Below are 27887 nucleotides of genomic sequence, written 5' to 3'. Positions count from 1 at the left end.
TTGGGTTACATGTTGAAAATTCTCCTTCCTCTCATCACAACTGATTTCTTCCTCACTCCCCACCCTCTACACATACATACATTGAGATTTAAACACTAGCATGGTTTTTGACAGCTCAAGGCCATGTCTCAGGGTCAACCCATCCCTCTAAATTAGGCCTGGAAAATCTCAAGGCTGTCAAAAGAATTTACTCTTTGTTCTGGCCAACACCTGCAGATAGGGCTCCTGTCTCCTGTCTCTGTGGGAGGGTAGGAGCCTAACTTTAATAAGTGTCTGTTAACAAACCCAGCTGGTCTAATTACATCCACCAACCGCCATACCTGACTTTTGTAATTTTCCACTTGCCTGATTCTGCTTGAACCTCCTGTCATTTCCCCTCCCTCCCTTTATTCTCCCTTTAAAATGCTCAGTCACCTCCATATGGACTGGAGTTGAGCTCATTTCTATACTGATATCTATCTATCTATCTATCTCTCTCTCTCTCTCTCTTAAAGGATTTAAATCCTTTTATTCCATATCTTTATTTTATTTATTTTTATATGGTGCTGAGGATCAAACCCAGTGCCTCACATGTGCGAGGCAAGTGCTTTGCCACTGAGCTCCAGCGCCAGCCCGACCTTTCTTTTTTCCTACTGCAATAGTTACTGAATAAAGTCTGTCTTTATGACCTTTAACTAGTGTTCAGCTTTGTTAGTTTATTTTAACCTATCCCGCCAAAAACTTGAACTAAACCAATTAAAGAATGGATGTGTAGAAACTTAGCTTGCCTCAGAAACATATCAACGGCCACGGTCTATAATTTAATATAGTTGAATGGCAACTGGCCATAGTTGTGACAGTAAGTGATTTACAACCCATTCTAATTAAAAAGAAAAAACACCTGAAATTAATGTTCTGCTCATCTCAATCAAAAAATTTTAATACAAGTGCTATATTGAAGTGGCACCCCCTTTCTCCACAGAAAGGCCCTTTTCACCATGGCTGATTTTAGGACTGTCAGCAAAAGAGTCTCTGTGAAAGAGTCCAATGTAGATAAACTTCCTATTTTCATGTCACCCTGTTTACTTGGCCACTGGCCGAGAAGATACCAGCCCTCCAGGTGCTGGACACCCCTTACTAGTTTTCACAAACGTATCCAGTATAGTACTTTGAAGAAATATGCAAACAAGGCCTCTGGCCTTGAGCTGGGCTTCACAGAGATGTCTACATTTTTAAGATAAATTACAATTGGGCTCCATGGTAACAGCTGGCAAGGGGAAGAAAGAAAGGGGAGCAGAAGCTCCCCCCTTCTCAGGTGTTGTCCTTGAAGAGTTAACATGCCCAGAACAGTGAAAGAAAAAAGCTGCTTTTATGTGAACCTTCTGCAGACTGTGAACTTCTGAGCCCCTCCCCTTTCATGCTGGGTATAAAACTCTGAAACTCCCTGAACTTGGGGTTCAGGGGATTGATTGATTACAGCAAAAGGAAATGAAGGCCCCAGGAAGCAGTTAGACCTGAGTGTTTTTCTACTAGATTTGATGAAAAGTGGAAAGTCATAGAAAAGTAAGATAGCATGAGGGAGGTTTGAGGTCAGAGTCATTAACTGAAGGACACTTAGCCAGGCCTGTTTTCAGGCCCCTCATCAAGTCCTATCTTGCAGGCTTTGGAGATGGGGATGTTCCTTCCCTCTCGGTGTAGGGAGGGTGTCTCTCACAGGAGTGTCCTCTGTCCTGTTTCAGGGGAGGAGGGAAGGTCAGAGGACCCTTCCTGCACCTGCCATTTCTCAGATTCCTTCATATGCAACAGCACCATATTTCAGGGTAGTATGTTTGGATAACTTTACTGTTTAGTTTCTGTTTATTATTATAACTAATTCTTCCCCCTTCACTCACTAGATTGGAATGGTTCTGAATAAAATTTTATCATTATTATTGTTATGGTTTGGATGTGAGGTGTCCTCCAATAGCTCACGAGTGGGACAATGCAAGAAGATTTGGAGGAAAAATGATTGGGTTATAGCCTTAACCTAATCCGTGAATTAATCCCTGGTGGGATTAACTGAGTGGTAACTGGAGGCAGCTGGGGTGTGGCTGGAGGAAATGGTTCATTGGCAGCTTGGCTTTGGGGTATGTATTTGTATCTGGTAAGTGGCGAACTCTCTGCTTTCTGATCACCATGTGAGCTGCTTCCTTCTGCCACACTCTTCCACCATGATGTTCAACCTCACTTGAGCCCTGAGGAATGGAGCCGGTCTTCTATGGACTGAGACCTCTGAAACTGTGAGTCCTCAATAAACCTTTCCTCCTCTACGGTTGTTTTGGTTGGGTCTTTGGTCACAGTGGCGGAAAAGCTGACTAAAATAATAATATAATAATAATAATTATTATTATTATTTTGATACTGGGGACTGAACACAGGTGCACTCTGACACTAAGCTATATCCCCAGCCCTTTTTAATTTTATTTTGAGACAAGTCTTACTAAGTTGCCTGGAACTTGTGCTCATCCTGCCTCAGCCTCCCAGGTAGCTAGAATTAATTCATGTGCCACTGTGTCTGGCTTAAAACATTAATTTTAATTCTACTTTTAATGAAATTCTCCTTGAATTTCTAACAGTTTATATATGTAGCTACTACTTTTTTTTAACACATACAAGATAATGATTGGTATATCTTTTACATAAATTATATTTTTTTGTCATTATATAATGCTCATTTTGACCTTCATTGGTTTTTGAAACTTAAGTTCTTTCTTATCTGGTATTAACATTAATTTCTAATTTCTTTTGTGATATCTCTTTGTTCATTTCTTTATTCTTTAATCTTTTTTAAAAAATCACTTCTTTTAAGCATTAAAAACAATATATTTCTGAGTCCTGTTATATTTGTTATCTAACTCAACTGTCAATTTCCATTTTTCAACAGAAAAATTTAGCTCATTCATATAAAGTATAACAGCTTTTTTATTGCTTAATGTTTACTTTTGGACTTGCTTTCTTTTCACTTTTTAATTTAAATTAGTTACTTTATTTTGCTGTTTTGTTCAAGGTAATCTGCATTCCCCAGTTTTCCTGTTAATTGGTGGTCCTACTAAACTCCTCATTCTATGGTAGTTACCTTCCCTTCTTCATGCCATACAGGTTTCTGGACTAATATATTAGTCCATTTTCTGTTGTTATAACAAAATACCTGAAGCTGATACTTCATAGAGAAAAACATTTAATTAGCTCACAGTTTTGGAGGCTTGAAGTCCAAGTTTGGACAGCCCCATCTGTTCATCCTCTGGCGAGCACCTTCTGGCTATCTTATGACATGGCAGATGGCATTGTGGTGGAAGCACATAAGACAGGGAGAGATCATGATAAGACAAGAAGCCAGAGACCAGAGAGGAATTAATTCAATCTGTAAAACAGCAATGAATTTCTGCTAAGGGACTTTTTTTTTTTTTAAGTATTTAAAGCAATACCCTTAATTGCACTTCCCCCCAAAACCCCTGTTCAGATTGTTGCCTCTCTCAAGTAGCAATTCTGTCTTGCTCAGAGCTCCTACTATGAAGGTTGTTTTCTCTCCCTCCATCTGTCTGAGAGCCTTAAGCTATTTAAGGCTTAAATCATGGCTTCCTCAGACTTTAAGCTGTATGAGGATCACTGGGAGCTTTTCAAACTGTAGATTCAAACTCAGCCATCTTGAATGCCTTTTCTTCCTTCCTTCTTTTCTCATGCAGTACTTGGGATTGAACCCAGGTCCTCTAGCATGATTGGCAAGCTCTCTAGCTTCAGACTGCACCCCTAGCCTAAGTATGGGCATCTCTAACAAGCTCAAAGGTGCCACCAGTGCTGCCAGTCCCTGGACCACAATTATGGCAGGTGGAAGAAACCAACCACCAGAAGAGTTGTAGATTCCCCTCAAACATATGCTTTTTGTTCCTTACAGCATTTGCAACTAAATAGCTATATACCATATATGCTTATATATCTTCATAGTAAACACATAATAGAATTATTTTAAATATGATATGATTCTTTAAGCCAGGTGTGGTAGTGCACACCTGTAATCCCAGTGGGTGGGGAAGCTGAAGCAGGAGGATTACGAGTTCAAAGCCAGCCTCAGCAATTTAGCAAGGCCCTAAGCAACTGAGCAAGACCCCGTCTCTAAATAAAATATGAAAAAGGGCTGGGGATGTGGCTCACAGGTTAAGTCCCTCTGGGTTCAATCCCTGGTGGTGTGTGTGTGTGTGTGTGTGTGTGTGTGTGTGTGTGTGTGTGTTCTTTAAAAATTTCTCAAATTTCTGTTATTCTGCACTTTCTGGTGTTTAGCATGGAAAAACTGAATCACAGGTTGTGGAAAAACTAAATTGCTATTTGAGTAAAATATTTATAGTTAAAATATGTATCTATCTGATCATGATAACTATTTAATTTAACTTTTTAAATATCATAATATACTAAACAAAAAGTAGACAAATGCCTCTAATCTATGAGCAACAAAAACAACTTCAGTGTAAAAGTATTTATCCACTCTTGGCCTCTCATATTTATTTGAGATGCTAAATTGATATTAACTTGCACAGTATCTTCATAATTAAATTATTTCAAGACTTTTTTTCTAAAGGAGCCAAACATCATTATTAATTTATTTGCTCATTATCAGAATATTATAATGATTTTTTAAGTTGGGTTGTAGCAATTTCTAAGGTACAGAATTTTTTTTCTAATGTATAATGTATAGTATGAGATTAAGAAACCTATGTATTTGCTCCTCTTAATGATGGCTTGTCTTAGCCAACATTTCTTTAAAAATTATTGCTCAGTGCTTTCCTTCTTAAAATGTAGCTGGATTTCAGACCTGCTAAAACCGGGACAACAATAAAGAAAGAAGCATGATATCATGACTTCTAATAAGAAATATATATTTGGTCTTCTGTGGGAGACCAACCTTGCACGTGACTGAGTCACACTCCCCGGCTGGGTACTGAGGTGCTCAGTCACAGAAATGTGGCAGAGCTTTCCCCACCCTTCTTGGGTTGAGGGATGGTGTCTTGTGCATGGGTGTGTCTTGCTATAGCCCCATGGGTGGAGCTAAGCTCACCTGTTCTTTGTAATATAACCCCTTGCCCTGTTTAGGATAGACTCTTCCATGGAAGTGCCTCCTGTGCGTCCCCTTCTCTTACTGTGCCCTTGGGTGTGGCCTACCCAGATGTCACTCAACCTGCTGACAGTGGACATCATGAAGATAGACTCAGCCCCCTGAAACCTGACTCCTTGCCTCATGAATAGCTTCTCCTCAATAAAAGGGGTCAGCGTTCCTGCAGACCCTTAAGGTCAGAGGAGACGTCACAGTGACCCCAATGAAAAAGATATTTGTGTCTCTTGTGTGGTTATTTTGCACAGCCCAGTTAGCCCAGTTCAACTGGAGTGACCCCTGAGCCTTTTAGTCGCGAGAACAGAAACCCGGCAGTCTTCATCTCTGGTTCCTGGCACAGAGTGCCTAACCCCCTTGGAAATTGCTGGGTGACAGGAGTGTTTTTTGCTCTAATGAGGTAGCTCTTGCTGGGTTCCTGGATAGGGGCTGGTCACCAAGAAGATCAAGCCATGATTAGGAGCTTAGAAACTTCAACACCAACCCCATCCCCTGGGGAGGAGAGACTAAAGATTGAGGTAATAATCATGCCAACATGATGAAGGCTCCATAAAATCCCAGAGCTCCGGGGTTCAGAGAGCTTCTGGGTTGCTGAACACAGGAAGGTATTGGGAAGGTGGCCTGCCCAGAAATGACATGGAGACTTCATGCCTCTTCCCCCATACCTTGCCCTATGCATCTCTTCCACATGGCTGTTCGTTTCTTACAAAAGACCCTTTATAATAAGTTGGCAACTGTTAGTAAGCTATTTTCCTGAATCCTGTGAGCTACTCTAGAAAATGTTAAAACCTAAATAGGGATGGGGGACCCCCGATTTATAGCCAGATGTGGGTCATCTGAGGACCAACTACTTGCGACTGGCATATGAAGGGCAGGTGTCTTATGGGACTGAGCCCTTAACCTGTGGGAATCTCACACTCTCCAGTGTCAGGATTGAGTTAAAGTGTAGGACACCCAGCTGGTATTGAAGAACTGATCAGCAGAGGGAAAACCCTACACATCTCTTCAGACCAGTATTGAGAAGTAGTAGGAAGGAAAACAGATTGTTTAAATTTTTTTTTTCTCTGAACAAGAAATCAAAGCTCTTCCCAAAGAGGATGGCAAGAAAATACAATTGTAGCTGAGTAATGAAAGTAGTAGAGTGAGAGAAAGCAAATAAAAAGTCTCTCCCTTTGATTAAACTGAGCAGTCCAACCTGCATTCACACCTGCGAACTCTGAGATGCCTTAGAGAAAAAATGAGCAGCTTAAGGCTAAATTTTTCATCTTCACGGTGGAGGAGCAGAAAGGGGATGCTCCCCAGTGACAGGGTGCCCCACAGACACAAATACTCATCTAGGGCAAGGAGGAATTGCCTCAAAGGATACCTAATTCCAGGCACTGGAAAGGCAGGTGGGCAATGCCCACCCAGGGGATGCACTGAGGGAAATTAAAGTGGTCCCCAACTTAGGATGATTTGACTTATGATAGTTTGGCTTTTTGACATTAGAAAGTAATACACCGTCAGTGGAAACTGGACTGTGAACTTTGGATTTGAATCTTCTAGTGGGCTAGTGAGGTGCAGTCCAGCCCTGTCCTGCCATGTTGTGCAGTGGCTGTGAGCCACAGCTCCCAGGCAGCCGCACAGATCACCAGTCAAGAACTGACCACCCACTCTGCTGTGTTGCTCCATATCTGCTAGTTTAGGTGTATTAGATGCATTTTCAACTTACAGTATTTTAGATTTACTACAGGTTTATTGTAAGTTGAGAAACACCTATGGATTGTGGGGGGACCGAGGATGTTAGGCTTTGCTCATGTGTACACTCACCCCATTGCCTCACGTGCTCCCCATCACCCTCACACTAAACCATATGCCCCTGGGGGTGTATGTGGAGGCTTCTGCTTTGTGACTGAGATGAGGAAAGAGTTTAGTTGGAGATAATATGCCAAGAGAGGAAAGAGATGAGGATTCTGACATGTGCACCCAACTTCAGCTCAGACTGGGGTGGGGCTGGAGGTTGCAACTAGAGATCGGGGACTGCATTTGACAGACCTGTATAAGGCCATTGGGAAGTATCCACATTTGGGAGTCCCCAACACAAATAGGGACCCTGCGGGAGGGGTTGCTAAGTTACCACCTGAGAAGCCGGAGTATTGCCACAGGAACTTCTATGGGTTGGGGAGGCCAAACAGCATCAGGCTCAGACTCCAAACAATAGACTAGCAACAGATAGATATTTCCTATGGCTCTTGCCACTGTTAAAAATTAAAGAACAAAAAACATGAAATGATGAAAGCACCTCAACTGTACCAGTGTCAGGAACTGAGTGGAAAATTGACTGACTTTGTGCTGATGATATTAAAAATTCGTTGCCATCATTTTTTAATTTTGAAAAGAATTGGTTATGTGAATGTGTACCTAGATGATATAACTTAGAAATGGAAACATTGCCAAAATTTGCTTTGATTTGCTTCATGAAGTGCCCTTACATACCATGAGGTTGCAACCACAATTTAGACCATAACAATTTCTACCTTTCTTTTGTCTCTTTTGTAGATATACATTAACAAGAGAATAAACTACATCTCTCTCTGAACATATATAAATATGTACACACAATATGTAGTTTATTCTCTTGTTAATGTATATCTACAAAAGAGAGAAAGGAAAGGAAGAAATTGTTATGGTCTAAATTGTGGTTGCAACCATATATATATATATATATATATATATATATAATCAACTATTTAAGCCATCATTTCAGGGAGCTGGGTTCTGGTTGGTTAAGGTATTTTCAACTGAATTTTCTTGATTGAGTACAATGAGATAGAAAAACCATATGTATTAGAAAGAATGTCAGATCTCTAAATTCTTTTAAACTTGGAAATTTTTTCTGTCTCATTTAGTCTCCTCTACTGGGAAAAAAAAAACATTAAAATAACTCAACTCTCTGTCAGTGCTAAACAGGGGACAACACATCATTACCAACCATTACACCCTTCTGTCACAAGAAACATCCTGTAATTTCCCCCCTTCAAAATCAGAACTGAATCCAACAAGATCAGAGCAGAGCTGGATGCTAATAATAGTCCACTCCCACTGATAACAGAAAGGCTGAAGGCTTCACAACCCTTTTCAGAGAACAGATTGATGTAATTTTGAAGTCACAAATAGTTCTGTTTCTCTAGGCAGGCATGTTTCAGAGGACTGAGTCCCATTAGAAATCCTTAAACTGAAGAGAGGCAGTGAAACATGAAGCTAGCCCAGAAGAGAGCAGCAGCAGTGATTGAAAGCTTGGGTGATCCTCCTGGTGAGGAGATGCTGGAGGAAATAAATTTATTTATCTCAATTGGTTGGATAAGAAAAAAAGAAGCCTTAGAAGAATTCAAACGTGCAAGGCAATGAATCTCTGTAAGCAAGAGAGCTAAAGTTAAAGAAATACTACATTGTGTGCTTTATTTTTATTTTTTTTTTAAGGCTTTCCCTGGCCCAAGAGGCAGACACTTCTGTTATTATTCTCATTCCACAGTTGAGAAAAACTGAGGTTAAGTAACTTGCACGAGTCTACGTGGTAGTAAGGGCAGAGCTGGAACTTATACCCACGCTGGCTCCAGAACCCAGCTCTTGGTCACCACGTCACACTTCCGACAGAGGAGACACATCCAGCTGCCTTGTGAGGTTGTTAGAAAACAAGGACATGTAAACAAACAAGACTATGATGTGTTTCACTCCAGAGACTGTCAACACAAAGGGAATGTCTCATTGGGATGAATGGGGGTTCCTTCTGCCTAACAGCTGAAAGCTAAATTAGAATGGCTGTCAGCAGTTGAGGTAGGGTGCTCTCTTTCTTTCTGGTAATAAATGAAAGGATGATTTTTACTCTGTCATTTGAAAAACAAGGTTAACATACAGGAAGTTAATGTCTTGAATAAATATTATTTGATACCTTGGGAGTGTTAACTACCCAATTAGGGAGTAAACTTTTGCCAATACAGGGAAGTAGAGGAACTACATTTGGGGTACTCCAAAATTCTAAGAGTCATGTGGGAGTATGTCATAGTGATTCTATATAGGTAAAGAAATGGACAGAATACACACAGAAAAATTCTGAACTGTCCATCTCTCACTTCCTAGGAATGGAATTCCTTAATATATTTTTGCTTTAATACCTAATAGAAAAGACTCTCAAGAAAATTATTTGGAGCATTTTAAGAAATCTAGGGTGACAGTGTGTTGATATTTCCTAAAATAGCTCTGTGGAGCACTTATTATAGGTGATGCACCTCAAAAGTAGAAATAGATTCACAAGCACCTCAGTATCAAATTAAAGGCTCTGAGAACTTGCACAATAAAGAAACCAGTTGGCTTGGGCTAAACAACATTTTCCAAATCTATTAGCTACAGAACCATTTCATATTTTTAAACACCTACAAACCACCCATTGAATGAGTGTTTTACTGAACACACTACTGTGAATTATTTAAAACACAACTGGTGATTTTTACTACTTGAAATTAAAGTGCCTTTGTTAATGATGATTTCTTGCCTGGCCATCTTAGAACATGTACGCGTGACGACAGGGACCCATCTGTCTACACTGCTGAATATTTTTGTGTTCCAACAGCATTTTCTTTCCAAAGTGTTCTATAGCTGTGGAATCTCTGATAATGACTCCTAAGATAGCGGGGCCCCCTGCACCCCCTCAGTTATGCTAGGCAGTGGGATGTTGGTCACTAGAACAGATGATATATTTCCTGCTGAGACAGAGCTGATGCATTCATGAGGGAAATGGACCATCCAATGACTAAACCAGCACTGAGAACACTTTTCATTGTGAATCTATGAATTGGTCAATGAAGTCCATATCAATGTCGTGTGTCTTGTGTGATGCAAGTTGTACCTGGCATGCTTGCCCCCCCACCCATACATGCAGAGGCAGGTTCCAGGCAGTGAACAACCAGCTTAGGAGGTGATTTATAGCATTTGCAGATTTCCATGATGCAAATACTCCCACCACGTTGGGTTTCAGGCTACCAAGGTGATGCCAAGCAGCTTCCTGGAAATTCAACCATCTGCTCTTGTGAGCTGCTGCCAGCGGCTCAAGCACACTGTGGGCTCTAGGCCTTACAGGGCAAGTTCAGCCAGCATTCTTCTCAATACAGAATTTTGGAAATCATAAGCTAAATTTTTTTTTTTTTAATTTTCAGATAGACAAATTTCTAAGATCTTTTTTTCCCCTGCTTCTTTCCTTTCTTCACCAAGCCAGGACACTATAAAGCAAATGACAATCTATAATCACCAACCATCATTTCATAAAGGATATTACATCATTCCCATGTTTTGGGTATTCAAATATCAGAAAAAAGAAATCGAATGAATTTAGATTTGTGAAAATTGTATTGTCTATTTTTCTGACTTTATTATGAACTAGGGGGAATTTGGTGTGTCCATCAGGATGTTTTTGACCTCAAGTAACAAAAATACCTGGCAGTGGATTGGATGACTTGGGATCATTTTCCCACATTCCAGAGTCCTCGAGATTAGTGGCTGCTGCAGTAGTTCGCCTGCAGTGATGCTTGGACTCCTGCCTTTCCCCAGCTTTCCTTTCCACCATCTTTTTTTTTTTTTTTTTTTTTTTTAAATAATTAACTCCAGGGCTGGGGATGTGGCTCAAGCAGTAGCGCGCTCGCCTGGCATGCGTGCGGCCCGGGTTCGATCCTCAGCACCACATACCAACAAAGATGTTGTATCCGCCGAGAACTAAAAAATAAATATTTAAAAAAAAAATTCTCTCTCTCTCTCTTCTCTCACTCTCTCTTTAAAAAAATAATTAATTAATTAATTAACTCCAAGTCAACTATTTTTTTTAAAAGAGAGAGAGAGAGAGAGAGAACTTTTTAATATATATTTTTTAAATTTTCTGCGGACACAACATCTTTATTTGTACGTGGTGCTGAGGATCGAACCCAGGGCCGCACACATGCCAAGCGAGCGCGCTACTGCTTGAGCCATATCCCCAGCCCCTCCTTTCCACCATCTTTACCTGTAGACCTTCTTTCTCACACTGGAAGCTTCAGAGTCACAAGATAGCTTTTGCGCTTCCAGAGAGATGAAAGGGAAGGGACAAAAGGTCTTGGGATGGATCGAATTGTGTCTCCCCCACCCAAAATATGTCAGGGTACTAACTCTGGGTATCTGCAAATGTGGCCTTATCTGGAAACAGGGTCTATGCAGATGTCATTAGTGAAGATGAGGGTGTAGTTCATTAGGGTAAGCCCCAATCCAATAACTAACGTTCTTCTGAGTAGACAAGAGACAGGCACAGAGAGGAGAATGCTGTGTGAAGGCACAGACACAGCAGAGGGAGGACAGCCACGTGAAGACAGAGGCTGGAGTGATGAAGCTTCAGGCCAAGGAATGCCAGGGACTCCTGGTTTGGAGAAGGGAAGAAGTCTTTTTTTCTCTCCCATGTTTGGTTCTGCAGTGGAGCCCTGCAGGTGAGACAGCTTACGTGAGGAAAAGGAACACTTACACGCAAGAGTGCTTGGTGATAAGTAACTCATAGAGGTCGTTAGAACTTGAACTTACTTAGCAAAGAATAATTTTGTCGAGAAGTGAAAAGACAAAGGAAAATGACTTACTAAATTATCTTGAGTACTAGGGTCAGCAAATTGTGGGACAGTAAATGTATGGGGAAAACTAATTAATAGGATTTGTTGGAAGAGGTCCTGCTAGATGCCATCTTGTGTCCAGTGATAAGGTTACTTACCTTATCACTGTTCCTGGTACCGAAGCAAAGGTGAAACCTTAGCAAGGGGGTTCATGTTCTGTTTTCAGGTAGGTAGTGGGACTAAGAACTCATCCTGCATCTGATTTTTCTCATTTGCCTTAAGCTCAGAATAATTTATATGCGAGAGTGGCATATTTTGGAGTGGTCTACTCCAAATCCCTTCATTGGCAGCCATAGGAAGTAGGAAGAGGTGAAGAAGGATGATCTCTCTACAAATTTCAGAGGGAGCACAACCCTAAAAACACATTAATTTAGAATTCAGACTTTCAGACCTGTGGTACAATAAATTTCTCTTGTTGAAAGCCACCCAGTTTGTGGAACAATTGAGCGTCTCTAATCTGAAAACCCAAAATCCAAAATGCTCCAAATTCTGAAACTTTTTGACCGCTATGGGCATGATGTCACTAGTGGAAAATTCCACATCTGACTTCACTTGATGGGTGGCCGTCAGAATGCAGGCACATTGGGGCTGAGGTTGTGGCTCAGTGGTAGAGTGATAGCATGTGTGAGGCACTGGGTTCAATTCTCAGCACTGCATATAAATAAAATAAATTAAGGTCCATTGACAACTAAAAAAATATTTTTAAAAATGCAGACACATTAAAATATTGCATAAAGTTATCTTCATGTTATTGTGTATAAGGAGTACATAAAACAGAAATGAACTGGACACAGTGGTACATGCCTATAATTCCAGCTACTCGGAGAATTTCAAGTTCAAGGTCAGCCTGGACAATTTAGTAAGACCCTGTTTCAAAATTTAAAAATAGGGGGCTGGGGATGTGGCTCAAGCAGTAGTGTACTCGCCTGGCATGCGTGCCGCCTGGGTTAGATCCTCAGCACCACATACAAACAAAGATGTTGTATCTGCCAAAAACTAAATAAATAAATAAATGAAAACATTAAGAAAAAAAAAGTCATCCTCTTAAAAAAAAATTTTTTAAATGGCTGAGGATACAGCTCAGTGGTAGAATGCTTGCCTTGCATATATGAGGCCCTGGGTTCAACACTATGTACTACCAAAAAAAAAAGTATATTTCTCAAAATAAAATGAACAGGGCTGGAGGGGTGCGCGAGCTCACTACTATTGAGTTACAAGGCCTTTGGTTCAATCCCCAGTACTACAAAATTGTCATCATTGTCATGGTCGTCATCATCGTCGTCGTCATCATCATCATCATCATCATCTTGTCTTCACTTAGAACATCTCCAACTGACTTTTTGTTTTTTTAAAATATTCCATTGGCAAGAACTGGGCAGACCCCCAAACAGAATATCAATGGCAAAAGAGAAGAAGATTCCCATGAGTTATTAGACCTGTCCCCTAGGCCTGGGGTAGGGTACTCTCCTTGCCATCAAGAATCTGTCCCACCACCTGAGCCTCTAGGGAGGCAGCTGGAAGTGACAGTCACATTGGAAGCTGGACTTCTGTGCTGCTGTGTGGGCCACATTTAGAAATGCTGTCTAACAGTGTTTGAGATTCATCTCAGAAGAGATCCTTACATTCTCCAGAAGCACTCAGGAGTTTAGGTAAAGGATCCAAGTAGAGGGATCCCAGCTAAGAAGTTAGACGTGCTGAGGGAATCTGAGGTAGCACTCATGGGGAGACACCATGGACTCACCTAAAACCAAGAGACAGATATTAATTTGAGTGAAAATGAACTGAAGTCAGGAGTTGGAAATTTCAGAAAGGAGAAAAGGCAGGAGAAGTAACCTGGTGCTGATGAATCCTCCCATTCCAGGGGGAAAGTGCTGGGGGGCAATATTGGCCAAGTGTATTGTTACAGTGCAAGTATGCACAACTATAATGCGACAACTGAAAACTGTGGGGAAAAAGAAAGAAAATCCCCCATTTCTGCTCCAAGGGAGTTATCCACCCAGTTTTAAAAAAAAAAGAATGTGAGAGAGAAGAGGGCAAACACGGGTGCTGTTTTAATGGTAAGCAGCAATGGATGCAGTAAGACATGTTTTTAATCTTCAATCTTCAACTATTTAATTTAAATAGTTAAACCCAACATCACTGCTAAGATGAGGGATAAGCGTCCTAACAAATCCAGCTCTCAGGAGCACAGGAAGTGGGAAGAACATTCCATATCCAATTCTGGAATCCATCAATCTCTCTTCCCTCCCTCCCTCCCTCCCTCCCTCCCTCCCTCCCTCCCTCTTTCTTCCCTTCCTCCTTTCCTCCTTTCCCTCCTTCCTTCCTTCCCAGTGCTGGGAATTGAATCAGCACTTCATGTACTGTGCACAATAGGCAAGCACTGTACCATGGATAAACCCCCATCCCTTGTTCTGGAATTCTTAAATGTTAAATTGTCTTCATTAAAGGAATATCTAAGAACTACAGTCATATGGAGGCCAAGTCTTATGCTGTGCCCAATAGCAGTGTGACTTTATGGGTTACCGGATTGTCATGTTCCCACTGGAATCTTCCTCCTATATGCCAGCCAAACCCGGCTGTTACACCTGAACCTGATTTTTCCCACCTGTTCTAACAGAATTTAAATAGGCCAACTGGTCTACCTGTATCTTTTGACTGCCTCAAGGCTGGTTTATTTCCAGTTTGTTCTGCCAGGAAGCACCCCTTCTTCCTTGGTGTCCTCTCTATTCCCCAAATATATATATATATATATATATATATGTAGGATACCATAACATTTTATGTCTTTTATTAAATTTTGTATTATTAGCTTTTCATTGCTATGACAAAATACCTGAGATAATCAATTTATGAAAATGAAAAGTCTATTTTGGCTCACTGTTTTAGAGATTTCAGTCCATGGTCACTTGGTTCTGTGGCAGCACAGTATATCATAGTGGGAGCACATTATAGAGGAAGTCTATCCACCTCATGGTTTTCTATAAGCAAAGAGAGAAAGGGACCAAATGTCCCAATATCCCCTTCAAGTGCATGCCCTTGATGACCTAATTTTTATTAGGTCTTGCCTCTTAAAGATTCTACAACCTCCCAATCGGGCTAACAGGTTGGCAGCCAACTCTAACACATGGGCCTTTGAAGGACACTTATCTAAACCATAGCACAGGCCTATCTCCTCTTGGTAAGGACTCTAGGGACAGTTACCATGCCCTAGGTATTTTTGTGTGACTAGCATCTAACACAATCAGGGTCTATTAAACATTGAGACAGTAAAGAAATTATTAAAGGCTAATCTGAATGGGAAAATAAAGTGTCATAAATTTCCTAGCTGGAATTCATAGGAATCCATAATGTCCCACCCAAATGCTCTGTAGGGATAAGAATTCAGGAAGGGTGTTGGCCATAGGCCTTCCTGGTCTGTGGAGAAACGGGGTGGGGGGGTGGGGGGGGGTGTACACTGGGAGCCATAAAGCAAATATCCCTGGAGCTAATCTGTTATATCTCTGTAAAATTTTATGCCTGGGTATTGTTATTCCTCTCTATGTTGTGCTAATGTTGCTATCCTAGGAAACTGAAAAGAATTTGAGCCATTTCCTATGTTGTTTTAGGACCAAATTGCTCCTCAGAGTTAAGGGCTTCTTTCTCTGGATGTGTTCCTGAACCTTCAGAGTTAGGAACAGCAGATGCAAACACTAAAGCAGCTCTCGTCCTCCAAAGGGAAATGTGAAAGGTAAGCTGTAGCCGCCCAGCCTCACTGTGGTGCTGGAGGGGGCCCAGGAGGAAGGGAGCCTAGATGGAAGTAAAGAGGATGGTTGAAGCACACTCCTCTGACTCTTCTCCCTAAAAGCAAACCTGTTACTGGAAACGTGGACTCTTTCCAGCCTTGGTTATCCAATTGTCCGACTCAGGTGCCAGACTCACTTCTTATTGCAATATGCCTCTGTATTGTGTTTTGCCCTCATTTTATTTTGGCTGCAGATTAGGTCACTGTGAACTTTCCCTCAAGTTTACTCATAATACCAGAAATATGTGGGGGCCACCTCCTCTTATCTCAAGACCTACCATTCCTCGTGATTTGTCTCACTTTGTTGTTATTTTCCAGTTCTTTTACCTGATATTTTTATGAGTTTTATTCTCTAACCCCCCACACATCCTCCCTCTCTCTCCCTCTCTGGCTCTTGCTCTTGCTCTCTCCCTCTCTCCCTGTCCCACTTCTTTGCTCTTCTTATTGGTTTCCTACCCAGGGTCTAGAAGTCACCCTGATAAGTGATCTAAGTAGAAGAGAAGCATTGGGTTTTCAGACCTTCAGAGACTGGGCTGCCACTACCCCATGGGGTGCCTTTGTGTGACCTGGAAAAAGACATCCCTTCCTCTGGGCAGGTGCATCCCCACACCAGTGTGCACAGCTCAGGGAGCAGAGGGCAGACTGAGCAGCACTATTCTGATGTGCCATGAACGTGTCCCTACCAGAAGGGACAGCCCTTTTTAGAGAAAAAACATATAATCTTGCTTAAATAAATCATTACAGCAACCATGGTCCTCATGATGAAAGTATTCTTTAAAGTTCATTTTATAAACAAGTGGCCTTGGACACTTTGTATAATAGCTTTCTGCAGCCAGAAACATCGAGTCCAATATGCCATGGCCTTATTTGCAAAGCCATTTCCCTTTGTGGTGCTATATTTACCTTTGTCTCCATTTCAGCAAACAATTAATGAATGTGGACTGGGAGCCAAATGCTTGAATCCCATGTTCGTTTCTCTCCAGCTGAGCATTTTCACTTCATCTAACCCTATTACAAAAGGTGCATCCTTGAAACTTCCAGGCACAAGCCCTCATGGATGTGCGGATGTGAAGGCAAGCCCTTGGCATAACTTTCTACGATCCCAGGTCTGAGATCTGCAAGAGCTGCCTCCAGCCCTGGCCAGCATTGCCCTTGCCTTTTGTTGCCCTCCTCCTCCTCGGGAACCCACACATCATGATGCACTGTGCTCAGAAGCCTACTCAGAGTGCACAAATTAGCTCAATATCATTTGAGGAAATCTCTAGATATAAGCTCAATAGAAAAAAAACAATGCTAAACTTTATTCACATGGTATTTTGCAATTTAGAAAACATTTTCACATGCATCAGCTCGTGTAATTCTGAGTTGGAATTAGCAACCAAGAAGAAAAAAAAAAAAAGATGAATGTAAGAAAAAAAAATGACTAGTAAAATTCAGTTATCTTTCAGGTTGTCTATTCTACCATCCTTTTCCATGATGCTGATTGATTCATAAAAGGGAACGAGTGGAAGCCCATGTCAGTGTGACTCCAGTTTCTGGGCCTCAGCCTCCAAAATGGGTACAGACCTCACCCCAGTTTCATCTCTTCTACCTACTTCCTCCCTGCTCTAGAGTCTTCCTTTGGCCTCCAGACCTTTTCTCTGGCCCCCTCCGGGAGGCCTTCCTTCCAGTTCCCCACAGACTATGTGATTTCCTGTGGACTGGAGATCCAAGGCTCTCCAGGCCTGTACCAGTTTTCTAGAGAAACCCTCTTAGGATGCAGCCACCCAAATCCCAAGTCTGGGATACTATAATTCATTCATAGGGAAGGTTCATCCTTCTCAAATAACAAGAGTACCGTCAACTGTGGCTGCCTGCAGACAGTCCCATTTCATCTTCACAACAAACAGACGGCTAGCGTGACCAGGCCATGTGCAGCTGTTGCTGAAGTTAAACAAGGTCCACCAAGCCCGCCCTCACTAGCCCCAAAGCTCTGAGCAGGTTTTAAACTTCTTTTGCTCTTTGGTTTTCTGCCAGCTACACAACTCCATAATTTAATTAAGTTCCTCAGAGACGCCCTATTTTTACTTAAAAGTTCTTGGTTTCTTCTTGGTGCTGTATTACCCTGCATTAGCATTCTGCAGTCCTTCTACTGGATCTCAGATGATCTCTCCCAAATCCTTACCTTGACCTTCCCCAGGCAAACACAATATTCACAATCCAGTGTATTCTCTTTGCTCTTATCCTAGTCGAACTCAAGAAAGCCATGTTTTCATTATAGTCAGGAAGAAGAAACACTCACCACAGGCCTGCTTCTTTCTATACAGGACTTATAAAGATTTTCTATCTGGTCAAGAACTGAGGTTTGCTTCCTGGGTTGCACATTAGAATGGGGGGGGAGGAGCATCCATAAAGCTGGAAACCTGGGCTTCCCACCCCCAAGGGTAGCAGAATCTCTGGGGAGATGGAACCTAAGCACAGGCGTTTGAATTTTTAAGATCTAGTGATGCTAAGCCACTGCCTGCCTCTCTCTTTGCCAGTCCACCTCCATTACCATTTTCTAGAGCAGTCTCAGGAATCGCTTTCTCCAGAGTCTATACGGATCTCCTAGTGCAGTCTTTACAAAAAAAAAAAAAAAATTGCTTTCTCTTCTTTTATTCTCATTTTCTCCTGTCCAAGAGAACACCAATTTAACTCATCACTTTGTGTGAATATATCCAGCCACCCATGTCGCTGTGGAATATCTCTGCATTGTTCTGAAATTTTTGTTTTCTCATTCCATACAGATCTGTTTAACTATGTCACAAATGGTGGCTATGTGGTGTAATCATTTTCATCACTTTCCAAACTGCCAGCAAACAGCTTCTAAACCAGAAGACAATAATTGAATGTTGATTATAAGTAAAACTTGTTGGCACAACTATAGCCATCTTCCTTTCCCCCACCCCCATTTTATAACTACTGTTCTTCTTATTAAGAAATAATTGCCAGGGGCTGGGGATGTGGCTCAAGCAGTGGCGCGCTCGCCTGGCATGCGTGCAGCCCGGGTTCGATCCTCAGCACCACATACAAAGATGTTGTGTCTGCCGAGAACTGAAAAATAAATATTAAAAAATTCTCTCTCTCTCTCTCTCTCTCTCTCTCTCTCTCTCTCTCTCTCTCTCTCTATCTCTATCTCTCTCTCTCTCCCTCTCTCTCTCCTCTCTCAAAAAAAGAAAAGAAAAGAAAAGAAAATAATTGCCAGTTTCTGTTCTTGAGAAATGGAAACCTGTCCGCTTCTGCCCCTAAGAAATAGAAACTTGCTTTTCGTGAAATCAGGTACGTCTGCTGTGCCAACCTCAAAGACTAACCCTACCTCAAACAGAGTCCCTTTCCCCTTAACCATGACCTTGCTTACAAAAGAAAACTCTAAGAAGGAAATTGCTGTTGTTCCCTGTGCGAGGCAGCCTGTCAGACTTCTGACAATAAACTTGCTTTGCTTATCTTTGGTGTGTCCAAGTGGTCAGTCCTGTGGCCAGTTTCCTTTCAGAACTTATTCTGTTTACTTTTATTTTCCTTTGATACGAAAGTCAATTAAATACCCTCCAGAGAACTGGGTGCCTAGAGGTATGAAATAAGAGAAATATATATAGCCTAGGAAAAAATTGAGTTGTTCAGTTAGCAAAAGTGAATCTATATATACAGACTGGCTATCTCCCTGGAAGTAAGTAACCCTTTTAGATATGAGCTCCTTCAAATGTCGAATGACTTTATTCAAAACTTTCTTTTGGAAAAACTCAATGGAGTACCCACTTTACACAAAAGGATTCCATTTTATCTTTAGTAGAAAAGTGGGGTTGGAGGAACATAAAGCTCTACTTCCGTTTTGGAGCATAAAATTGGCAGCCTGAATCCTAGTCTAGGCTCTACTATTAGCTGTGACCTTGATATGTCCTTGAATCCAGCAGAACTGAATGACTCCCTGAGTTCTCCAAAGAGAACAATGGTAATAGAACAGCTAATGTGCACAGAGATCTGCTGTGTACCAGGCACAGTTCTGAACATTTTTCATGCATTATTTCACTTAACCCTCAATATCTCTCCTTGAGCTGGATGCTATTATCCCCAGATGAGAAAACTGAGACCCAGAGAAATGAATGTGTCCAAGTTCACAAGTGAAAGTCATTTTGGAGAAACTGTATTTGTTTAAGCCTAGCTCCCATGGCCATTCCTCTTTCCCTCATCCACCAGAGGCCTTTCTGTGGCTCCACATTTGTAAGCAGAGTGCATTATTTTGGACTCCTCTAACACCTTATGCACGCTGATATTTTAGTGCTTCTTGCATTGTATTGTGTTAATTGTTTTTGCATATCTCTTCCAGCTAACAGAGAATACTTTGAATTCAGAGGCCGTTTGCGTTTATTATTCTCAGCACTTCCTCCAGGACTCGGCAATTACTAGAGACTCAATATAAGCACCAAGGTATAAACTCTCAAGTTTGTGTCTCATTTAGTCCCCACAATAACTTTGAGAAGCAAAATTATCCTTTTTGGCAGATAATGACTCAGAGAGGTTAAGTAATTGACTCAAGTTCGAAGAGTGAACCAAATTTTGCATCCAGGCATCAGACAGTCCCCTTTCCTGCCAGCACTGTCCACTCAGTTATCTGAACCAGCCCAGAAACCAGGGAGCCACTATGTTTTCTTACTCATGATCTATTACTCCCACCTCCAAGTCACTCTCCTAATTCAGATTACTGCCTTCACCTATATGGATCACAAAAGCTAGGGAATTTGGACTTTTGGTTGACCCCTAAAACAAAAGGTTAAAAACTATGGGTGACTCTTAAGCACAAGCATTTCTTATGATCTTCCTTAGAGACAAAGACATACTTCCACCCTCTCAACCCAGAGTAGCTTAAATCGTGGTCTTTTAAAAGGTTAGAATTATATCTTCACCCTGTGACATAAATTTCAGCATGAGGATCAGGGGCACATTGCTCCAGTCCTATAAATTATATGAGGCAACCAGACAGTCTCCAAGATTTCAGTTTCATTGGCAGTTCATATTTTCAGACTGCACCTCACCTGGTTTTGTTTTTGCAGAGTATCTTCCATTCTCTCTTCAATTCTGGCAGCTGTACTTTGTTTCCTGTGTTTTTGTTTTTAACCCTTCTCATTGCTCAGTCGTCACCCGTGCTGGGGCTCTACCTTGTTCTGGCCCTCGATAAGTTGTATTCCTGGTTTTCTTCCTTACTATCTTGATCTTGAGTAAATGTCACATGTTGTTTTATGTGCTCTGCCACCTGGAAGGAATTTGGTGACATGTTAAGACCTCCCTGCAGAACTGGCTATTTGTCCCTGGCTGCCAGGATCCTTCAGATCACTTCCCTCCATCTCCTGGAACAGGTGCATCTGCCACAACCTACCTTGTCATGGAGCAGGGTGCAGGGGGTGCCTCTTTACAGATATTGGAACTAGTTAAGAACTATTAATGTCCCTTGGATATCTACTTTATTGCAAACATAAGATAAATTTGTTCAGAGCAAATGACATCAATCATTTCTGGCAGACGCTTAGACTCTCAACAACGAGGCTTCTCAGAATATTAAGATTTCCTGCCCCTCTGGGAGCCCTGGAATAAAGTACTCTCGTTAATATTCCCAGATGACCTGTGAAGAAGAAAGTCTCACTGTAGGAGCTCCATGTGCTATTTAAAGAATAGACCTTATATCAGAGAAGCAGAGACAGAGGGCCTGGATTTTCAATGAGGATAAAAAAGGTGCCACCTGTCTAAGTCAGATAGTAAATGAAATTGTATGAAAAAGGCCACTGACCCCATGTCACTATTCCCCTTAAAGTTATTGTCTTCGTTTTGAATGTTGTGAATTATTTATTAATATTCTATATTTAACTTGTTAAATGAGGAAATGTGTTCTTGTGGGGGTGGGAGTGTGTTTTAGTCTCTTACAGTTAGTCTTTAGAAAGAATTCTAAAAGTTAGAGCTATGTCTCAAGGGATGAGATGAGGATGAGGAGAGAATGCGTATACCCTCTCTGTATTATGTTTATAATTCAATTCCATCTACTGGCGGTTTAAGCTTATTTCTTTTCCCTTCACCATCCTCTTTCCTCTTCTGATTATCTTTCTAAATCCAGAGACAGAAACTATCCCCAAACACAACACGCTAGTAGGGCAGAGGATGGGTGGGTATTATGTTAAGGAGGATGTGGTCCCTGTAAGTGTCATGCTACAGTGAGCACCAGACACAAGATTACTCACGGAAGCCCCAGGGTAGTTTGAGATCAGATATGGAGGCAAGTCAGGAAGGTCTCAGAAAATCATGCCTGAGTCTAGCAGAGCTGTCTGTTCTTACTTTTTCTATTTTCCACTTTCTGACCTTTCATCCAGTTTTTTTTTTCTTTCTTTCTTTCTTTCTTTCTTTTTTCTTTCTTTCTTTTTTTTTTTTTTGGTATAGTTAAATATTCATTGTTTACTTCATTATGCCCATACAGGCAGAAATCACAACAGAGTGTTATAGTACACTCTGATTAGACTTTTTGAACCACTTGCTTTTTTTTTTCTTGAAGTTAATACAGATTGAGCATCCCTAATCTGGAAATCCAAAATCCAAATTTAGTGCCAACTTGATGCCACAAGTAGGAAATTCCACATCATGAAACCTCGTTTCTTACACAAAACTGTTAAGATATTATATAAAATCACCTTTGGGCTATGTATGTAAGGTGCATATGAAACACATATGAATGTTATGTTTACATTTGGGTCTCTCATTCCCCCCCAGATATCTCTTTCTTTCTCCCCCCTCCTTCCCCTCCCTCCCTGTGTGTCTCTCTCTCCCTATCTTCCCCCCACCTACCCATATGCAAATATTCTGAGATCTGAAAAAATTCAAGCTCTAAAACACTCTGGTTCTAAGGGACATTCAATCTATAATTGCCTTTTTGATAAAAGGAAACTGCTTCGTTTTCTTTATCTCTTGTGCAATTATTTCCACATCTTCCAATATTCCATCAGCCTCATTTTCTTTTACATCAGTCAAACCAGTTAACATCAACCCTATTCCAAATTGAAGAAGTTGTTTTAACTTTTAAAAAATTATGAAATATAGCTATTATGTTATAGAATTTGAAAATCTTGACATTTTGGAAGTCATGTAATGAGTACAACTTTTTAAAATATGTAAAACACACAAAAAAATGTAAGCTTATTTATTTTCCCTTCACCTACTTTCCTTCCTCTTCCGATTGTCTTTCTGAATTCATTTAGAGACAGAAACTCCCCCAAGCACAGCATGCTAGTACACATGGGTAAGTAATATCGTATTCAAATGGAGTGTTTTGCTAAGAGGCAGTAGAATTTAGGGGCTAAGTCTGCCTTCAAATCCTTCCACTCACTAGATGTGCCCACGTTTTTTTGTGAGGAGAGGGGTCTCTGGGGATTTAACTCTGGGGCAGCCTACCACTGAGCCTCATCCCCAGCCCTATTTTGTATTTTATTTAGGGACAGGGTCTCACTGAGTTACTTAGTGCCTCGCTTTTGCTGAGGCTGGCTTTGAACTTGCAATTCTCCTGCTTCAGCCTTCCAAGCCACTGGGATTACAGGCATGCACCACTGTGCCTGGCACAGATGTGTCCACCTTAAACAGGATATTCAACCTATTTGTACCTCAGTTTTCTGATTCATAAAATGGAGATAAAAATACCTCTAGGTTTAATTGAGGTAAATCACTCTATATTTTACCTGATACAGAGTAAATGCCTATAAACTTTAGGTATTATTTAGCACAACAGCAAAGGACAAAATAATTTAAAAATACTGAAAGACTTTTTAGCTTATGTAAGAAGAAAATATAAAAATCAAATTATAGGAAAATAAGAAGTTGGAATAAAAACATGTGCAGCATGTATGACAGGTCAAAAGTTTAGCTGCATTTAATATACAGTAAGCCTTAGATAGAATGGAAAAATAGAGTACATACATTGGCAGCTTAGAAAAGAAATAAAACAGGTATACAAAAATATATCTGCACTCATTTATAATAAAAATAGTATAGCTAAAATATAATAATATACAAAATGAGAGAAAACAGAAATTACTAATATCAGAAATGAAAAAGGGGTCATTATTACTGATTCTATGGATGTTAAAGGAATAACAAAGCAATATTAGGAGTAACTCTATGCTCACAGATATGATAACTTGCATGAAATGGACCATCTCCTTGAAGAGATTCAGTGCAATAGAAATCCAAATTCTAGCCAGTTATTTGTGAATATCAGCAAATTTATTCTAAAGTTTAGAAGGAAAGGCAAAAATCACAGAGCAGCCAACATAATATTAAAGAAGAACAGAGGTGGAAGATAGACACTGTGCAACCTCAAGACTTGGCCATAAACCTGTAACGATCAAGATAGCATATTAATGAAAGAATAGACAAATAGATCAAAGGAGAGTACTAGAGTCCAGAAGTAGACCTATAAAAATATAGTCAACTGATCTTCCACAAAGGAGCAGGTGCCATTCAATGGAAAAAGGATAGTTTGTTTATTTTTTAACAAATGGACATCCACATTAAAAAAGAAAAGAAGGAAGGAAAAGAAAGAGAAAAAGAGAAAGAAAAATTAACACAGACTTTACACATTTCACAAAAGTTAACTCAAAATGTATCATGGACCTAAGTGTAAAATACAAAATTAACAAAACTTCTAAAAGATAACATAAAAGAAAGTCTAGGTGATGAGCTATTTGGTGATGAGCTTTACTTCAATACTAAAAGCATAATCCATGAGAGAAAATCACAAATGGGACTTTGTTAATATTGAAAGCTTCTACTCTGCAAAAGAAATTTTGGGGGGGTTTGGTTTGTGATACTGGGGCTGGAACCAGGAATGTTTAACAACCAAGCCACATCCTCAGCCCTTCTTTTTTTTGGGGGTGGGGGGGAGGACAGGGTTTTGCTAAGTTACTTAGGGCCTCCCTAAATTGCTGAGGCTGGCCTTGAACCTGCGGTCCTCCTGCCTCAGCCTCCCAAGCCTCTGAGATTACAGGCCTCCACCCTGCAAAAGATACTGTTAAAAGAATAAAAAGCAAGCCACAGACTGGGATTTGCAAAATACATATTAATAACTTTATCCAAAATATATAAAGATGTCTTCACACTGAACCATAAGAAAGCAAACAACCCAATTTTTTAAAATTCAAAAGACCCAAACAAACGTGGCTATATAACCAATGTGATCCTGCAATCTGTACATGTGGAAAAATAAGAATTCATACCCCATTTGAATCAAATGTATGATATGTCAAGATCATTGTAATGTTTTGAGCAACTAATAAAAAAATTAAAAGAGAGAAAAAAAAAAAGAACTAAATAGACACCTCACTAAAGAAGATAGACAGGGCTGGGGATGTGGTTCAGTGGTTAAGTGTCCCTGAGTTCAATCCCTGGTACCAAAAAAAAAAAAAAAAAGAAGAAGAAGAAGAAGAAGATAGACAATAAGAAAATAGACAATATAAGATGGAAAATAAGCATATGAAAAGATGCTCAACATCATATGTCATTTGAGAATTACAAACTAAAGCAATGATATACTATTACACCCCTATTAAAATCTAAATCACTGAAATCACTGACAACACCAAATGCTGGTGAGGATGTGGAATAACAGGAATTCTCATTCATTGCTGGTAGGAATGCAAAATGGTGCAACCACTTCAGAAGACAGATGGGTAGTTTCTTACAAAGCTAAACATAGCCTTACTATAAAATCCAGCTATCATATTCCTTGATATTTACCCAGATGAAGTGAAAATTTTTAGCTACACAAAGTCCTACATTTGAAAGTTTTTAGCAGTTCTTTCACAATTTTTAAATCTTGGCAGCAACCAAGATGTCCTTCACTGGTGAATGAATAAAAAAATCATGGTACCTCCATACAATGGAATATGATTTAATTATAACATGAAATGAACTATCAAGCAAAAGCATGGTGTAGCCTTTCATACTTATTGCTAGGTAAAGAAAGTCAGTTTAAAAAGGTCATGCTCTTTGGACTATCTGTGGGGTTATATCCCAATGAACTCATCAGAAGTTGAAAATAGCGTGAGTCAAGAATGCACTTAAGAGCTGGGGATGTGGCTCAAGCGGTAGTGTGCTCGCCTGGCATGCGTGCGGCCCGGGGTTCGATCCTCAGCATCACATACAAACAAAGATGTTGTGTCCACCAAAAAACTAAAAAAAATAAATATTTTAAAAAATTTTAAAAAAACAATGCACTTAATATTACCTTCCCCTACTGAACATCATAGCTGAGCAAACACCACAGCCTAGATATGGGTTATTTACTCTCCCGATCACATGGCAGACCAGAAATTGCAACTTATTGCTGCTGCTTATCATCACAAGGAATGGTGTACCACATATCTAGCCCCGGAAAAAATTTAAAATTTGAAGTATGCTTTCTACTGCATGTATACCAATTCTGTACCGCAATAATGTTGAGAAACTGCGAAGTGAAACTATCTTCAGTTGGGGCCTGTCTATATACTGTGTGACTCCAACTTCATGACATTCCAGAAAAGGCAAACTAGAGAGAGCGAAAAGAACAATGGTAGCGAAGGAAGGAAGGAAGGATGGGATGAGCAGGTAGAACACAGGGACTGATACCAGTCTGTACGAAACTGTAATGGTGGAGACGTTTGTTGTCAAAATCTTGTAGAACTTTACAGCTCAAAGAAGGAACACTGCTAGACCCTATGGACTTTAACTAATATCATATCAATATTGGTTTATCCATTGTAGCAAATTAATACAGAATGTTAATAACAGAGGAATGTGAGGGGGAAGTAGAAGAAAGGGCATTTTTAATGGATTGGATCTGGAATGCCCCCCAACAGCTTCTGTGTTGAAGGTCTGGTCCCAAATGCAGCAGTGTTCAAAGTTAGGGTTTGGGGGAAGTGGTGGGATCATGGATAGGTTCTGATATTGTCAATGTATTAATTCATTGATGGTTTCATAGTCAAATGGATTGTTGGGAGGTGGTGGAAATTCAGGAGGTGAGGTCTATTAGAGAAGTTGGTCACTGAGGATGTGCCCTAGAAGGGTACGTCTTGTCCCCTTCTCCCCCTCCCTCTTTCCCTCTGACTGCCATAAGATGAGCAGCTCTGCTCCCTCACACCCTCCCTAACATGATGTTCTGCCTCACGTCAAGCCCACAGTGTTGAGGCCAAGTGATTATGGACTGAAACCACGAGCCACAATAAGTCTTTCCTCCTTTAAGTTGGTTTTCCCAGGTATTTTGTTGTTTAACTCCTAGTTAAACTGGGCTAACTGGGCTGCACGAAATAACCACACAAGAGACACAAATACCTTTTTCTTTGGGGTCGCCGTGACAGCTCCTCTGACCTTAAGGGTCTGCAGAGAGAGAGAGAGAGCACATGCTGACCCCTTTTATTGAGGAGAAGCTATTCAGATGAGGCAAGGGGTCAGGTTTCAGGGGCTGAGTCTGTCTTCATGATGTCCACTGTCAGCAGGTTGACTGACACCTGGGTAGGCCACACCCAAGGGCACAGTAAGAGGAGGGGACACACACAAGGCACTTCCATGGAAGATTCTATCCTAAACAGGGCAAGGGGTTATATTACAAAGGAACAGGTGAGCATAGCTTCACCCATGGGGCTGTAGCAAGACACACCCATTTCTGTGACTGAGCACCTCAGCACCCAGCTGGGGAGTGTAACTCAGTCACCCATAAGGTTGGCCTCCCACATTTTGTCACACAACAAAAAGCCGACTAATGCAGGTATATTAGAACTCTGTACTTTCTACTCAATTTTTCTGTAAACTTAAAAATTTTTTTGTTCTAAAAATAGAAAATTAATGTTTAGGTGTATCATCATCTATAGTGATATGCCATGTTTCACCTATGAGATTCCGAAATCATTTTAATATTGTTTTTTAATATTGCAATATGCGCTTTGGGTGAATAAACAATCTATTCTCCATTCAAGACTACAGTTACCTTCTTAAAAATTATGTGTGTGTGTGTGTGTGTGTGTGTGTGTGTCCCTGATTTAAAGCTTCTATTTTCTTGCCGATACCTTCTACAAAAAAAATAAATAAATAAGAAACATTTTTTGTTCCTCTTCTCAGAACCTAGAGCAGTGCTAGTCTATAAATACCCAATAAATATTTGCTGAGTAAACGTTGAATGATATGCTGAATATGGATGACTCTGATCACACTGACATGCGCTCTTATTTAGTCTATGCAAATGTCTTCATCTTATCTATAATGCTAAGGCTTTGCAAATGCCTGGCTGCAGTCAAGATATAATGTGCCCACAGCATTCCACTGC

General features: G+C 40.6%; 1 protein-coding gene and 1 long non-coding RNA gene across 4 annotated transcripts in view; both read left to right on the top strand.

Moving 5' to 3' along the window:
* Positions 1-27887, top strand: part of Pced1b (PC-esterase domain containing 1B) — a 132783-nt gene that overhangs the window by 71805 nt on the left and 33091 nt on the right. The window contains exons 3-5 of one of the 3 annotated variants that reach the window (XM_078014830.1): positions 15375-15496; positions 18745-18847; positions 19890-19990. The exons of 1 other annotated variant lie outside the window; for it this stretch is intronic. The gene's annotated coding sequence lies outside the window, so the exon portion shown is untranslated. The remainder of the gene's footprint in view (positions 1-15374; positions 15497-18744; positions 18848-19889; positions 19991-27887) is intronic. One more of the 3 variants, XM_078014832.1, reaches the window with a different exon arrangement.
* LOC144364856 (uncharacterized) lies at positions 557-5334 on the top strand. The gene is made up of 2 exons (XR_013422956.1): positions 557-2258; positions 5101-5334. It is a non-coding gene; the product is annotated as an uncharacterized LOC144364856 (long non-coding RNA).

This window comes from Ictidomys tridecemlineatus, chromosome 6 (genome assembly GCF_052094955.1).
Source record: "Ictidomys tridecemlineatus isolate mIctTri1 chromosome 6, mIctTri1.hap1, whole genome shotgun sequence".
NCBI lineage: Eukaryota > Metazoa > Chordata > Mammalia > Rodentia > Sciuridae > Ictidomys > Ictidomys tridecemlineatus.
This window is presented reverse-complemented; position numbering and strand designations above follow the sequence as displayed.